The sequence below is a fragment of the Rhamphochromis longiceps genome, linkage group LG13 (genome assembly GCF_057381845.1).
Source record: "Rhamphochromis longiceps isolate RC_006_pf linkage group LG13, R_longiceps_female_GT1.1, whole genome shotgun sequence".
Lineage (NCBI taxonomy): Eukaryota > Metazoa > Chordata > Actinopteri > Cichliformes > Cichlidae > Rhamphochromis > Rhamphochromis longiceps.
The window spans coordinates 29,900,346-29,913,324 of record NC_140569.1 but is presented as its reverse complement, the minus strand read 5'-3'; the positions used below and the strand labels follow the sequence as shown (position 1 = coordinate 29,913,324).

At 43.1% G+C, this 12,979-nt stretch overlaps 1 protein-coding gene across 3 annotated transcripts in view; it reads right to left on the bottom strand.

Annotated features, from left to right (window-relative positions):
• The window catches only part of rims1a (regulating synaptic membrane exocytosis 1a), a 133,342-nt gene that overhangs the window by 55,379 nt on the left and 64,984 nt on the right, over positions 1-12,979 (bottom strand). The window lies entirely within an intron of this gene.

Here is a 12,979-nt window from a genome sequence, read left to right as displayed (position 1 = left end):
TCTCAGCCAAGTATTTTGCCAAGCACTAATCTGAGGCACGGCTGTGACTGTCAAACAGGAAATGGAACAATGCACTTCCTAAAGAGCTGCTCTGCTGCCCAGAAAAAGGTTTTTATGGAAGCTTTTTAAGATCAACATCAAGGCAGTTATAGCAGGGAGCAGCTTTGCTTCCACTGTGGGCCGCTCTTGGCCTCCAAATGAGGAACACAAAGCCAACTGGATAATGAAAGGACACTCAAGTCGCTGCCAAACTGATATCTCCCGTCTTCTTTCCTTCTATTTGTCCCATCACACATATGCACACTGACTATACATTGGCTGTGCTGATGCACTACGGCAAAGAGTGAGTCCAAACGCAGACACGTGACACACGCATCAGACCCACACAGCTGAGTGAATTGCATAACCACTTCGGGATGTAGTGATTACTTGATGTTAACCCTTTTTGACAGTGACAGCTAATTCAGTTTCAAGCGACCAACAGACTTTGTACCACGTACAGTATGTGGCACGCTCAGACTTGGCTCCAAACAAAGCATCAAAGAAGCCTTTGACGCCAGTTTCCACTACTCAGCTGCTGTTAGATACTGCATTCATTCTATGAACAGACTGTAATCACTACGTTAAAGAAATGGCATCAAGTATAAGATGACACTTTTCCCCTCTCCGGTCCTCTTGTGCTGTGCAGCTAATGCCTTAAACCTGCATTTCTTTCTAATGGCCATCAGGCGGCGACTCTGGTTTCAAAAAGAAGCATGACTAGAAGCTTTCAGCTACCTTGGACTGTAACCTCAGTAAACACCTTATGGTCTTGCTCTAGTTTAAAGTCTTGTTGAGGACAACATAATGTTCATTTTGTGCACCGAGATCCCATTAAAGCTGAAAAGCTTTAGGACAGGCCTACTGAGGCCTACTGAGTGACTGACTAGTCACTTCTATAGACTGTATATTAAAGATGGATGCAACCCACCACCATGCTAGCGTTTCCTATTTATCATGTTTTTGACTATATATGCTGGGTTTATAGTTGTTTTTTAAATTGTCTTTAATGATCATTTCTTCTGTGTAGCTATTTTATATGTTTATATGTTTTTCTGCATTTGTTGTGGACAGCAAAGAAAAAAGATCTGACAGGGCAACATGTTTTCCACTGTGCATATAGCAAAAAACTTGAAAACCTATTCAGTGTCTGTTCTGGACTTGGCCTTTCTGTTGCTCTCCCCAACTTCAGCTTTCCATGTATCCACTATATTCAACCGTCTTCTTTTGACTATATTTCTAAGACTTCAAAGAATCTAAACTTCAGACCAGGATAATCAATATTTAGCTATTGATCCAAAGAAGCTAGATGAGGGATTGTGAAGATGAGTCAACCTATGGTGTTGAAGTATTCAATTCAGTTCTATTTTGTTCTGTGTTTACTATACCAACACGCCAGCAGTCTTCACTCATAACACTTTGGAGGTATTTCATACCTGCTACTGTAGCTTTTCTTTCTACATCTGCAGAGCTTGCAAAGCTTGCAGTCGTTTTTTGTGGTCAAGTGAAAAGCTCAGGAGTACACAATTCTTTTTCATGCTGGCTTCTCTTTCATTTTGGTCTAATACTTAGATTTAGATTTTGCGTTATTATGGTAACATAAGGTGTCATCAGTGACTCTTGTCAGCTCCACTCCACGAGCTCAGATGAGGAGGTGTTCACACAGTGAGAACAGGGAAAGCACCCTGTCTGTAAATGACAGCAGTAAACAGTAAAGTCTCTCACACTAAGACCTTTTCAAATAAATTAGGTGAAAAAGATTAACACTTGATTTATTTCGATCCAGTTGGCATTGATTATTTTATAAATGAATACCAGAGCGATACACATTTATACCTGCACATATTCATTTTACCTTAGAAAGTTGCAAAAACAGTATAACAGTGTAACTAAAGCCTGATGTTGCTTAACACATAATTACTTAACAGTGCTATAGGACTGACACTTGGTATCTGCATGGTATTTTGGTATCAGCATCAAAATTGGAAAAAGTTTTTGTACATTTTTGTACATCTGACTCATCACCTCATCACCCTATTGATACCAAGTGTCAGTAGGGTGGCTGTGGCTGTAGCTCAGGTGGTAGAGGAGGTCATCTACTGATCGGAAGGTTGGTGGTTCGATTCCTGGCTTCCCCTAGTCTGCATGCCAAATATCCTTGGGCAAGATACTAACCCGAAATTGCTCTCCGATGCATCCATCGGAGTATGAATGTGTGTGAATGTCAGTTAGAAAGCATCTAGGAAAAATTTGCTTGTGCGAATGGGTGTGAATGGGTGAATGCACAAGTTGTGTAAAGCGCTTTGAGTGCTCAGAAGAGTAGAAAAGCGCTATATAAGAACCAGTCCATTTAGTCACCTTTCTTGCTTTCACTGCTAAATGTGGAGAGATCAGAATTTTCTGAATACTTTTTCTATCATTTCTTTTTTCTTAAAAAATAAAATGAAAAAGAAGCAAGCTGAGAAAAGGCAAATGTAATATCTTTGGAGCTTCAGCTTTAGCCTAAATAGATTTGTCAAAAATTGAGCACAGCACCAGCTGGTAACATCCATCCACCCATTCATTTTCTTAACTGCTTATCCAGTTAAGAGCTGCGGGTGGGGTGGGCTGGAGCTTATCCCAGCTGTCACTGGACAGGTCGCCAGGGCATCACAGCAGCTTGTTACAGTGAACTTTACTCAAAAGATCACTAACAAAACTAACAGAGGGCTCTGTTCTTCTGCTGTGCTACATGGCGGCTGCTCTTAAAAACAACAGTTTCTCTGTGCACATTCTCCACCACCATCAGCTCATATTGATAAGAGGTGTGGGCTACAGCCCAGAATAGAAAGGCAGAGAGAAGCAAGGACGGCTCGCAGTGTGAATGTAGCCTTACTCAAAGTGATATGAGAGCCAGAATGAGGAAGAAGGAGATGACAGAGGAAGTGAGGCTGGGCGGGAAATAAAGAGACAGTGAGTGGATGGAGGAGGAGGAGGGTGAGTGGAGGTTAGAGCCGGTCCCACTCCTCCAGCCACCAGGGTTCTCATTACTCCTGAGCACTCCCCAATGACTCTTTAAAGAGAGCTAAAATAAAACACTCTGGCATCACCCCGCTTTCCCAACTCTTCTTCTTACCATCTCTCTCGCTCCTCTTCCTCCTCCCTCCCTCCCGCTCCCTTACCCCACCACTTTCCCTTCCATTCCTCCCTCCTCCAGATTGCTTTTGATTAAAGCTACAAAAGCCGAGGAGAAAACAGCTTTACACCAACGCAGCTATATTTATCCTGCCAAACACCCCAGCACCACCGGGGAGAGAGGGAGACTGTGTGCGCACACAAACACACACATATACACAGAGCAAAGAAAGCAAAACACTGCCTCATGTGGGACATTATAGCTTCGGTGAAAACATTCACCAATCTGTGATTTTTCTGCAGCCAGACCGCCAAGGTGGATGGCTGCCAGATCAACACTGCAATGCTAGCCTATTCGTCCGTACATTGACAGGTGGGCCGACATGCCTCGCAGTCACACAGGGAAGTTCAGTGCTTTCCTAACAAATATTACTGGAACATCTTTATTTAATTTCTTCACTTGGTCAAAAAATCTTTTGATGTTAAAAAGGTGAAAAGAGAAATTTAATTTCAATCTTCAAAAATTTGTGAAAAAAACCCACAAAACACTTGAGTCACATTTGCCAGCAAAGCTATCATTTATGCTAATGTGCTAACATCTCTTTAAATGGGACCAATTAAACTTTTACTTATTATCTGGAATGTAATGTTGTACTTCTAAAATCAGACATAAGTGATTCTAAGAAACACAGTGTCTGCTTGGCCTCCAATAACACAGTGAGAACATTAGACTCCCCTTTGACCAGGATCTGTCCTTCAGCGTCCACATTAACAAATGTTTCTGATGTCTTTTTTCTTCTGCACAGTATTGCTAAACATCCTGTCCCAGAATGATGCAGCAGGAAAACAAATGTGAGCATTTGTTATTTCTAAACCACACTTTTGCAATTCCTTTTTATCAAGTTGCTCTAAAAGCTCCTAGATAATCCTTTAGCAAGGATGTCAAACTTATTTTTCATTGTTGGCCACATTGAGACCACTTTACTTTTTGTTTATCTGCGGTCCCATTGTAAAAAAAAACTGAAATTTCTATAGTAGGTAGTAAAAAAAAAAAAAAAACTATCAGCAGGCCTACTTGTGGTTCCTAAAAGTAGAATGGGATGCAAAGCTTCCAGCTTTCAGCTCCTCCTCTGTGGAGACAGCCACCCACGCTTCTTTTAAGGCTTAAAATTTTCCTTTCTGATAAATCTTAGAATTAGGAGTGGATCAGACCAAACCATCCTTTAGTTATTCTGCTATAGGTTATGTGCAAACCCAAGTTTTGTTTCCTCTGTCATAGACTACAAATTTTAAAAACAACTTGCCTTTTAATTGGGAAATTGTTTTTGAAGCAAAAACGCTGTTGAGATATTTCTCTCATCAGCTGTGTTTGGTGCTGAAGATGACACTGACACATTTTGCAAATTACCTTTGCTGATTTAGTCATTCACAGGGTGTGCTTTATACTTACAATACACAATTCACAGAGAAACTTTTTTTTACACTTTAGAAAGTATGCAAAGAAAGCTTGATCAGAACAACACCATTAATACCTTTTGACTTGCTTCCCATGAAAATAAATAATATGGACAAGATGTGGACAATTGTCATTTTAGTCACATGACACAAAACTATGGAAGAGTGAGGCAAGGAAGAGAGAGGAAAGTAGAACAGAAAGTAGAACACTGGTGAAAATCAATTTCCGAATCCCGGTTTCATGTTCCAACTTTAAGTTTAACACAGACTTCTAAATGAGCATTATTCAAGATGAACGTAAAGGCCTTTAGACAAAAAGGATAATGCAACATTTAACAACATTCTGACAGAGACGCCTGCCGCATATTTTGCTGTGAATGCAGATTACATTTGTCTTGATTTTACAGTGTTTCATTTGATACAACAGGCTCCAACACCACCAACTACAGCTGATGACAGGGTGCAAGGTAGAGGGCTATTGTAATGAGGACCTGCAGCCACGAACAAAAACAAGCAGTTGTGGTCAGAGTCCATCTATGGGGTGAGACATGTTTGTGATACGTTACCTGGCACGAAGTACTTCAAAAAACAGTATTGTTCAGTGTATGTGTTCCACTTTTCAAGTCCTTTTGAAGTCCTCCCCCACCTACTACCGTGAACAGAATCCAAATCTGTGGGAAACCTCCAAAGATACATAAAAGGTACCACAACTGATCACTTGAACAATTTTAGACTCTTTCTCTGAGCGATCCCTTTTTTAAATACAGCCAAATTGTCAGCTCAGATGCTGCTTTTAACATATACCAACAGTTAAAAACATTTCAGCGGCGCAGCCTCTTGGTAAAAGCTTGCATGTGTTAGTGGCAATTTTAGGTGTAGTGCATGAAACAACAACATAACGCATTACTGTTGTCACTTGAGTAATCACGTCACAGTTTCAGTTTTGTTGTAGCTAGTGTTACGAAAGTTCTTAAATGGTCTGCATGACTGGCAGATAGGAAAAAAAAACCATCACACATGCCGTTTTCTTCCTACTTATATATTTTAGGTGATTACAGTTTGTGTGCAGGGAAGAAGAAACTTGTGACATACTCTGCAGTTTTTTAAGGGTGTGGAGATATGGACACTTAAATTTTGTCTGCACTAAACCATAAGAGTGTGATGGTGAAGTGCAAACTGCATCAAGGACAGGAACAACTGCATAATACTGCTAACAAAACATCAGGCGGATCTACATGTGGCCCCCTAAAATAATCTCTTGCCACCCCCAGTGCCACCCTAGTGTTGCATATGACAATGCTTATTTAAAAAAAGCTACCATTAAGCTAGCATTAACACTTTGAGACTAGTTAGACGTAACACATAATTTGTAGATTACAGTAGCTGCACCGCATATTCCCAACAGCCTAGTACCACTTGGTAGGCTCAGTGGTTACAGGAAGGTATCTTGACTTGCATCTCCTTGGCCTGAATCCCTTGATATGTATCTTCTAGGCCAGTACCGCATTGTTACATATCTTCTTGCTCTGTATCTTCTTCGGCAGCAGCAGCAGCAGCAGCAGTATGCCTGTATCCTAAATAAACAAGCTCCCTAGATGCATTATATCCTCTCCAAGGTTTTGACGCAGTAGCTCTGCGGACTCTGAGCTCTGTTGGGGTGACAGACCTGGTCCTTGGGAGTCTGATGGTGCAGCGACACTGACACTTCTTGAAATGGAAGCGAAGCACTTGATGGTGGAAGCAGTTCCAAAGGGAAGGGGGGAGGAGCAGAAAGCCACCAGGCATCATCCTCTGACATCACAGCACCCTGTTTCTCTAGAGTCAAACTACGCAAACAGAAAGACAAGGTTTGAATGGCTGGACTCAAACTAGCTGTGTACAGCTACTTCCATATCTCCTGAATTATTAGCCTCCCCAGAACCTGGACCTCAACATTAAAGAAGCACTGTGGGATCATTTTGACAGAACAAAAGGCAGCAAACGTCCAAATAAGTGCTTTTGCTATCCTCCAAGCAACCTGGAAACTATTCCTGAAGACCACTTAAAGAAAATACAAGAACACTATTCAAGCTGTGTTAAAGAATAAAGGCAGCCATAGCAAATATTGACTTTCAAGCTCAAATTATACCAAACTATACAAACTCAGTTTCTGTCATATATACTGTACTTTACTGTAGGTCTTTTGTAGCTTTTGTATTTGTTTTTTGTCCTGTAGATTTGACTGAGCTACAAAAGAGACCCCTCAACCCAAAAAATAGCTTCTCTTCTTCATTCACATTTTTTTTCTCTAATAAGACCTTATATATCATGAAGAGTGGCAAACACAACTCACTTTATAAAGCTTTACAGATCAAATACTTCTGGTTACTCTAACATTTAGCTGTTTAATATATAGTTGAATTTTCTTGTTAGCAAGAAATTTAATGTTCACCTTCTAGCTAGCTAGCCTTCCACAAGCTAAGTACTGACACAATGTCACCATAAGCCCACGAACCAATGACTGTAAAATGACTGTACTGTACTTTACAGTCATTGCCACAGACCACACATGCCAATTCTCCCGATTTTTCCAGGCGAATCCTGAATTTCAGTGCCCCTCTTGAAAATCTCCTGGAGTCACTCCCAAATTTCTCCCGATTTTCCACACGGACAACAAAATTGAAAAACCATATCCCAGATTGGCCCAGCCAATTCCAGTTTCCATCAATGGCTAATGCAGCTACTTAGTTTTAATATTACTCTTATTACTCTTTCTGGTTTGCAAAATAAACTTTTAACATATTTTCAGGCGAGAATGTAGCTGTGTAAACTTCAAATATCTGAGCCGGTGAGAACAGCAAACTCCCGGCACATCGTTTTCAAACCCCAGCGGTCTTTCGCTACTCAAGCTAAACATGATATATAAGTCACTGAAATAACTTAAACATGTTATTGTTTGGCTTTTTTCAGTGTATTATTTTTTCGTGAGTAAATCGGTTTGGCTGAGATTAAAGTTATTCGATTAGATTAGATTAAATAAAACGTTATTAATCCCTCGGGAGGGTTCCTCACACAGCTGAATAAACGTCAAACAGAAAACTGATTAAACAGAAGTGTGAGATAGTCAAGAATTTACGCCAGCGTCCAGTTATACTTTAGATAGCAAGGAGCTATGTTTACACATAGCTAACCAGCTAGCTAACCAGTAGGGTTGCCAACCGTCCCTTAAAAAACGGAATCGTCCCGTATTTAGAAACAAAAGTACACGTCCCGTATTGAGCTAATAAGGGACGCACTTTGTCCCGTAATACAGTGAGAATCAAAAGTAGTCTATAACTTTTAATGGAATTAACGCTTTGTTTGAAAACATAATTCCCAGCCCCTCTCCTGCTTTGTGACCAATGAGCTGACAGCACACTTATGACAATTCGAGTATGACAATTCAGATTACCGCTCATCTCATTGGTCGAGGAAAGGTCGCTTGCGGAGAAAATACCGGAAGACAACAGATGACCACAACAAGAAGCATGGCCAACAGGGAAACAAACGCCGACACTGCGGTGCAAGTCTCGGATGACAGTACACCTAAAGCTGGGCAAACACTGTGCGATTTTTTCAGTCACGTTATTCAGCTCCTGCTCAAACTGCACGATTGACTCGCAGGGGTTAGAAGTTGGTAGGTCACGATGCAGGTCTTACACTATACGGCCCGATGCTCTGATGCGACCTGAGTGCTCACACTGTGCGTCCATAAAATGAAGGTTATAACAGAAAATCTGTCGCTCTCTCTCTCTGTCTTTCACTCACACAGACACACGCCACCACCATCAACTTTGCTAAATTGCTAATGAAAAACATTGATCAGGCAGCTGTGATTAAGCAGCAGTGTAGATCCAACTATTTTCACGGTTGTTGTGGTCGTGATAATTTTGTGATGCCACATGGAAAAGGCTCGGATGAGCTTTCCAAAGTTCTACAAGTTGTGCCTCCATCGCTTGTGTCCAGATCACACGCTGCACAGCCGTGCTGCTCCGTCTTTTTCACCGACGTTTACGTGTTTGCGCGCGAGCAGTGTGAGCGGCTGTGGTGAGACCCTCACGAGTGATTGATGATCGGGAGCTGGTCGTGAGGTGTTAATCGCTTCTCGTTACCCCACGTATACTACACGATGCACGATGAAGGCCAAAATCGGGCCGATCACCAAATCGGTCGCACGACTCAAAAATCTTCTCAAAATGGGCCAAAAATCGCACAGTGTGAGCCCAGCATCAGAGCAGCAATGTTTGTTGCTCAGAGAAAGAAAAGAAAAAAGGCTGCAAAAGTACGGGGAGGAATGGGAAAAGGAAAACACCTGGCTGGAAAAGTGCACGATAACACCTATAAAACGCACTGCACTGTGTGCCGGCGCACTTTTTCCATAGGCATGCTTCTAGTGGTGGGCACATGAAGAACATGAGGGGCGTGAAAGCTCGGGGAACCCTTAACCAATTTCTTGTCCACCAGGCCACGGCAGAAGCAGATATGGTATGTAAACATTGGTTTGTTGTTTTTAAACCCTCTGGTTAAGGTTAATATGGGCATGTGCAGTGAATATCAGCGCTATGTGGCCAGAAGTGTGATAATATAATTTATTTTGTGTAATAGACAACTGCAAGGATAGATGATTACAACAAATAGATGACTAATACATAAAAGTAATACATAGATTAATAATGATGATGAGTTATGATGCGTAATCATGGGAACAAGTGGGTTTACAAACAGGAGCAGCTGATTAGCATTAGAAAAGCTGAAATAATACCTCAACTGAAGCCAATTGTACTAAATGCACTAAATGTGCACAGTTACAAGAATATTTTTCGCTCTATTGCTTTCTATTAATTTATATAATTTTAAGTTAAGCAGGACAGAGTTCTTTTAAAGAAAGATTTACTTATATTCTCAAAAGTTAAGCATGACAGGCTTCTGTTTAATAAGAAAGAGACCTGTTTCTAAAGGTCCATCAGGCTAGAATGAAATGTTTGGAGCGGGAGAGTGAGGTGCAACGCACAGGTCCTGAACCTGGTGAGACGCAGGAGGAGCCCGGCCAGGAGGCACCCCACAGAGCCCAGTCCCTCCATGCACCGGACTCTTCCAATCCAAGCAGTGTAGTTCCACAACAGCGGATTAAGTGGCCCCCAGCCAGCAGCCAGAGCGAGTGGCAGAAGTTTGATGAGGATGTCTCCAACATCATACAAGCTGTGGCCAAAAGAGATGCCGACAGCAGGCTTAAAACAATGACCACCATCATAGTCAGCTACGCCTCAGAAAGGTTCGGCCTGATCGAGAAGTGTAACAACAAGACCCCTTACACCATGAACCGCAGGGCCATGAAGATTCATCAACTACGCCAGGAGCTCAGGAGCCTTAAGAAGCAGTTCAAGAACGCTGATGCGGAGGAGAAGCAAGCTTTAGAGGAACTGCATAACATCTTGCGGAAGAAGCTGATTACCCTCCGTAGAGCAGAATGGCACAGGAGGCGAGGAAGAGAGAGAGCCAGGAAACGTGCAGCTTTTATTGCTGATCCCTTTCGATTTTCCAAACAATTGCTGGGGGTTAAGCGAAGCGGGCAGTTGGAGTGCTCAGCAGAGGAGGTGAATAACTTCCTTCATGAGACCATGAGTGACCCATTGAGGGAACAAGACTTGGGATCAAACAAAGCTCTCATCAACCCTGCCCCACCATCAGTAGAGTTCAAGTTGACGGAGCCAAGTTTGAAGGAGGTGTGTGAGGTCATCAAAGCAGCCCGCTCAGCATCCTCCCCAGGTCCCAGTGGCGTACCCTACCTTGTCTATAAGCGCTGCCCAGAGCTGCTCCGCCACCTGTGGAAGATCTTAAAGGTGATATGGCGGAGAGGGAGAGTTGCTGATCAGTGGAGGTGCGCAGAGGGAGTCTGGATTCCCAAAGAGGAGGATTCGAAAAACATAAACCAGTTTCGGAGCATCTCGCTATTGAGCGTGGAGGGGAAGGTGTTTTTTAGCGTTGTCTCCCGGAGATTGACCGAGTTTCTCCTTAGAAACAATTACATTGATCCATCAGTTCAGAAGGGGGGGATCCCAGGAGTTCCTGGTTGCCTAGAGCACACTGGTGTAGTTACACACCTTATAAGAGAAGCCCATGAGAACAGAGGCGACCTAGCTGTATTGTGGCTGGACCTGACTAATGCGTATGGGTCAATCCCACACAAACTGGTTGAGCATGCTTTACACCTCCACCATGTTCCCAGTAAGATCAAGGACCTAATCCTGGACTATTATGCCAATTTCAGGCTTAGGGTCACTTCTAGGGCAGTTACTTCAGACTGGCACCGACTCCGGAAAGGTATAATAACAGGCTGTACCATCTCAGTTACGCTCTTTGCCCTGGCAATGAACATGGTGGTAAAGGCTGCGGAGGTGGAGTGCAGAGGGCCGTTAACAAGGTCAGGTGTTCGTCAGCCCCCTATCAGAGCCTATATGGATGACCTCACCATTACAACATCATCAGTTCCTGGGTGTAGGTGGATCTTGCAAGGTCTTGAGAGACTCATCTCATGGGCAAGGATGAGTTTTAAACCTTCCAAGTCAAGATCGATGGTACTGAAGAAGGGCAAGGTGACGGACAAGTTCCGGTTCTCAATTTCAGGAACCATTATTCCATCCATAACGGAACAACCAGTTAAGAGCTTGGGGAAACTCTTTGACTCCAGCCTGAAAGACTCTACTGCTATTCAGAAGGCAAATGAGGAGCTGGGAGCGTGGCTTATTAAGGTGGACAAGTCCGGCTTGCCTGGAAGATTTAAAGCCTGGATCTACCAGCATTCCATCCTGCCCCGAATCCTGTGGCCCTTGCTTGTCTATACAGTTCCAATAACTACTGTGGAATCCCTTGAAAGAAAGATCAGTGGCTTTCTTCGTAAGTGGCTGGGACTTCCCCGCAGTCTCACCAGCGCTGCCTTGTATGGGACAAGCAACAGCGTGCAGTTACCCTTCAGTGGTCTCACAGAAGAGTTCAAGGTGGCTCGCACACGAGAAGCCCTACAGTACAGAGATTCTAAAGACTGCAAGGTGGCATCAGCAGGCATTGAGGTAAGGACAGGAAGAAAGTGGAAGGCTGAGAAGGCAGTTGAGGTGGCGGAGTCACGCCTAAGGCAGAAAACACTGATGGGGGTCTTAGCAACAGGGGGAGCAGGCTTGGGGTACGTCCCAAAGGCCCAGGTCAGCAGGGCACAGGGAAAGGAGAGACACCAGCTACTCCAGGAAGAGGTCCGAGCAGGTGTGGAGGAGGAGCGAGTAAGTAGAGCTGTAGGCCTTAAGCGGCAGGGAGCATGGACAAGGTGGGAGAGCACCTTGCAGCGCAAGTTCACCTGGGCAAACATCATGCAGGCAGACTTCCACCGGATCCGATTCCTAGTGCAGGCAGTATACGACACTCTGCCAAGCCCAGCAAACCTCCATCTGTGGGGAAAGAGCGAGACACCTGCCTGTCCCCTGTGCTCTGGAAGAAGGACCCTAGAACACCTCCTTAGCAGCTGCCCAAGGGCCCTGGCCGATGGTCGGTATCGTTGGCGGCACGACCAGGTGCTCAGAGTAGTTGCTGAAAAGATTGCCTTAGCAATCAGCACCAGCAAGCATCATCATGCTCCGAGGAAGGCAATCTCTTTTATTAATTCAAATTCAAATTCAAATTCAAATTTTATTTGTCACGTACACAGTCATACACAGTACGATTTGTAGTGAAATGCTTGGACAACTGCTCGTGACCTAAAGAAAACAAAAAAGGAAAAGGCTATGAATAAGATAGGAAATAAATATGAAAAATTAAAAAGGGTAAATTTAACTAGGAAGGAATAAAATATAAATTAAGGTTAAAAATGAAATAACTGTACAACACAAATTAGAATGAAGGGTAAATTTAACTGGGAAGAATAAGATAAAGATAAATATATAAATTAAAGTTGAAAATAAAATAACTGTACAACAAAATACACAATACACAATATAGAACTATATAAGAATGTATGAAGAAATCTAAATATAAATAAATATATACACAATAACAGCAGCTGTACAAGTATTAACCGGAAATGAAGAATATAGTGACCAGTGTTGTGCAAAAACAAAGTCCAGAAAGTCCAGTGTGTGTGTAAGAACCATATGTGTGGGTCAGTACTGTGTGGTGGTGTGATTGAGAGACCGTATCGCCTGCGGGAAGAAGCTCCTCCTCAGTCTCTCTGTGTTGGTCTTCAGGGAGCGGAATCGCTTTCCTGACCTCAACAGAGAGAACAGTCTGTTGTTGGGATGGCTGAGGTCCTTCACGATCTTCCTGGCCTTGGTCCAGCACCGCCTGCTGTAGATTGAGTGCAGGTCAGGGA